The sequence below is a fragment of the Lotus japonicus genome, chromosome 3 (genome assembly GCF_012489685.1).
Source record: "Lotus japonicus ecotype B-129 chromosome 3, LjGifu_v1.2".
In the NCBI taxonomy this organism is placed as follows: domain Eukaryota; kingdom Viridiplantae; phylum Streptophyta; class Magnoliopsida; order Fabales; family Fabaceae; genus Lotus; species Lotus japonicus.
Genome location: NC_080043.1, coordinates 73,973,625 through 73,977,509, shown reverse-complemented (window position 1 = coordinate 73,977,509; position 3,885 = coordinate 73,973,625).

Sequence of the window (3,885 nt, the reverse complement as noted above, 5' to 3'; positions counted from 1 at the left end):
ACGAGTGTGCTAGGGTTTTGAAGGTAAGGTATCTGGTTCTCCAGGTGGTAGCATCCTACAATGTCATCATTGGGCGAAATACATTGAATCGCCTTTGTGCTGTAATTTCGACAGCCCACTTAGCGGTCAAGTATCCGCTAAGCAGTGGAAAGGTGGGAAAGCTGAAGGTGGACCAGAAGATGGCGAGGGAGTGTTACAATAATTGCCTTAACTTGTACGGCAAGAAGAGTGCGTTGGTTGGTCATAGATGTTATGAAAGAGATAACCGCCGCAGGACTGGTTGGTCCCGACGATCCTCCCCTGATTGACCAAAACCTCTGGACAGCGACTGAAGAAGAAGAGGAAGAAGAAGAACAGGAGAAAGAAAACAATGAATAATGTAATTTTTAACATTACCTTTATCTTTTACTGTCACCTTGTAGTGTACTTTTCCGCCATTCGCCTATGTTTAAGGAACCCTTCGCCATAGCTTTTTATATCGCCGTTGGATATTTTGTAAGTCATATTGGAACGCTTTCGCCGTACACTACTCGCCTTCCCTCCTATTCATTCGCCGACCTTATATCTTGCGCTATTTTTCACGCGTCATATGATTGAATTACGCCTAACGATTTCGTGCCTTAATTTTAACTAGGACTTGTTGCTTGGTATTCCACCACCAAGACTTTAGACGTTTTTTCCCTAATAGGAAGAAACGGCCTCCATTCTCGAGGACTTCGCCCGGGGCTTTGCCCGCTCGGGGCTTACAATGCTTGGATCCCAATGGCCATTTGGGGGTCCCAAGACTTTTGCCTAGTTAACGGCGCTCGTCGTATTCTGGCGAGACTTACCCAGCACATCGTTTACGGGACCGGCGATCACGTCAGACTTTCCGGAGGGTGATTCCCAGGCGTCAAAGGCCATTTGTGGAATCGCCACAACCTTCAGGGTTCCAGCAAGCCCCTTTGGGGATCAAGCTTGTCCCACTTAGTGATCGCCGTAATTCTTTATGTCGATCGGCAATTCCGATCGTCAGGGAATCCCTGGAATTTTTTGGACACGAATTTCGTGAATTTTCGTTTTATTTTATTGATTTGTCGTTGCAGTACATTGGAGAATTTGAGAACACTTCGGAAAATCTTAAAGATATCTGGCTCCGGCGATTCCGCCTTGTTCACTTTCTCGCCTGCGATCAACTATAAAAGTAGCGCAAGCTCAAACCATTGAACGATCGAGGTAACCGCCTCCCATCAAGCTCCTCTAAGTGATAGGCCCCATTACCAAGAACTTTAATAATGCGGTAGGGCCCTTCCCAGTTGGGAGTAAGCTTGTTCCCCGGGGCTCCCGATCGCCACTTGAGGACCAGGTCGCCAACCTGCATATCTCGGACGCGAACCCTGCTGTTGAACTTTGCCGCCACGCGCTGCTTCATTGCTGTTTCCCGAATGTGCGCCTCGTCGCGCGTTTCCGACAAAAGGTCTAGCTCCACCGCCATGTTGGCCTGATTTTCCTCTTCAAAACCTGGTCGAGTCCGCCATGTAAAGTTGTCAATCTCCACCGGCAACATTGCATCTACCCCGTAGGTCATTCTAAAGGGGGTTTCCCTTGTAGTAGATTGCTCGGTGGTGTTGTACGACCACAGCACCGCCGGAAGTTCATCCAACCAAGCTCCCTTAGCCTCCGCGAGTCGTCGTCTTAGTCCTCGTAGGATTACCCTGTTTGCAGATTCTACCTGCCCGTTCGTCTGCGGATGCTCAACAGAGGCGAACCTCATCTGTATGCCCATTTCCTTGCAGAACTCCCTTGTTTGACAACTTGAAAACTGGGTCCCATTGTCAGATACGATCGCCCTTGGGATCCCGAACCTGCAAACAATACGCTTCCAATAGAAATTGACTATCTTTGCAGAAGTAATCTTGGCCAAGGGTTCCGCCTCAATCCATTTAGTGAAGTAGTCCACCGCCACCAATATAAACTTCATTTGTGCCCTAGCGGTCGGGAAAGGTCCTACTAAGTCCACACCCCACATGGCGAAAGGCCACGGGGCGCTCATCGTTACCAACTCTTTTGGCGGTGCCTTAGACAAATCCGCGAACACTTGACACTCCTTGCACTGCTTCACGAAGTCCATACAATCTTTCCTGAGGGTGGGCCAGTAAAAACCCGCCCTCAACACTTTGCAAGCCAAAGACCTTCCCCCGATGTGGCTCGCGCACACTCCTTCATGTACTTCAGACATTATCGCTTCGTACTTCTCTGGCGGTACACATTTCAACAATGGCGTCGAGAAACCACGGCGATACAAGTGTCCGTCAATGAGAGTATAGTGACTCGCCTCCCGCTGCTGCTCCTTCGTGCATTGCTCCACTTCTGCCGAGTCCCCCGCCAAGATAGATATTATGGGATCCATCCATGTTCTCCCTCTGTTCACGCAGGCCATGAGCTCGCCTTCGATGCTTGGGTACGCCAGCGTTTCCTGAATCACACTTTTGTTATTGCCGGGCTTCCGCGTGCTTGCCAGTTTGGCTAGCGCGTCCGCCCGCTGATTTTCTGCCCGAGGAACGTACTCCACCACGACCTCTTGAAAGAGTGTCATCAAATACCGTACCCGCTCAAGGTACTTGATCAGATTAGGATCTTTGACCTGGAAAGTTCCCTTCACTTGATTTTCCACCAATTGTGAGTCCGTTCTTATCAACAAACTCCTGATCTTTACTTCCCGCGCCAACTTCAATCCGGCGATGAGAGCTTCATATTCTGCTTGGTTGTTCGTTGCTTTGAACTCAAATTTCAGAGACTGCTCCAACACTAGTTCCCCTGGCCCTTCTAACGTTACTCCCGCGCCGCTGCCACTACTATTGGAGGATCCATCCACGAAGAGAGTCCACTGAGTGTCCACTCTTTCAAACCGATCTGGAGTCAACTCGACCACAAAGTCAGCTAGTGACTGCGCACCAACCGTGCCCCGTTTATCGTATTGCAAACCATACTCTGACAATTCAACCGACCAGGCGACCAATCTACCTGATAAATCCGGTTTTTGTAATACTTGTCTCAAGGGCAAATCCGTCCGCACCTTTACGGGAAAACTCTGAAAATAAGGTCTCAACCGCCGGGCGGTGACGAGGACCGCCAGCGCCGCCTTCTCAATTTTCTGATATCTGACCTCCGCGCCCTGGAGTGTGTGACTAACAAAATAAACAATTCGATGCTCGCCATCTATCTCCTGCAACATCACAGAACTCAGAGCACTATCGCTCACAGCAAAATACAAATGCAGCGGGTGTCCCTGCATTGGTTTTGACAAGATTGGCGGTGACGATAGGAGTTCCTTGAGGCGAACAAAAGCTTCCTCACACTCCGCCGTCCACTCGAATGCGACATTCTTACGAAGACACTTGAAAAAAGGAAAAGATCTGTCACCGGACTTGGGAAGAAACCGAGATAAAGCTGCTATTCGCCCCGTCAAACGTTGGACCTCTTTCACATTGGAAGGGCTTTTCATCTGCTGAATCGCCTTGCATTTTTCTGGGTTTATCTCGATTCCTCTGGATGTGATCATGAATCCCAAAAACTTGCCCCCCTGAACACCAAAAGAGCACTTCTCCGGATTGAGGCGCATACTGTGCTTCCTTATTTCGCCAAATGCTTCCTCCAGATCTTGATGATGGTCTAAACCTCGTACTGATTTAACAATCATGTCATCAACGTAAACCTCCATGTTTCTTCCCACCTGCCCAGCAAAAACCCTATCCATCAATCTTTGGTAGGTAGCCCCAGCGTTCTTTAGTCCAAACGGCATGGTGCGATAGCAATAATTGACTCTGGCAGTCATAAAAGCCGTTTTGTCCTCGTCTGCCGGGTGCATGCGGATTTGATGATAGCCAGAGTAAGCATCCATCAAGC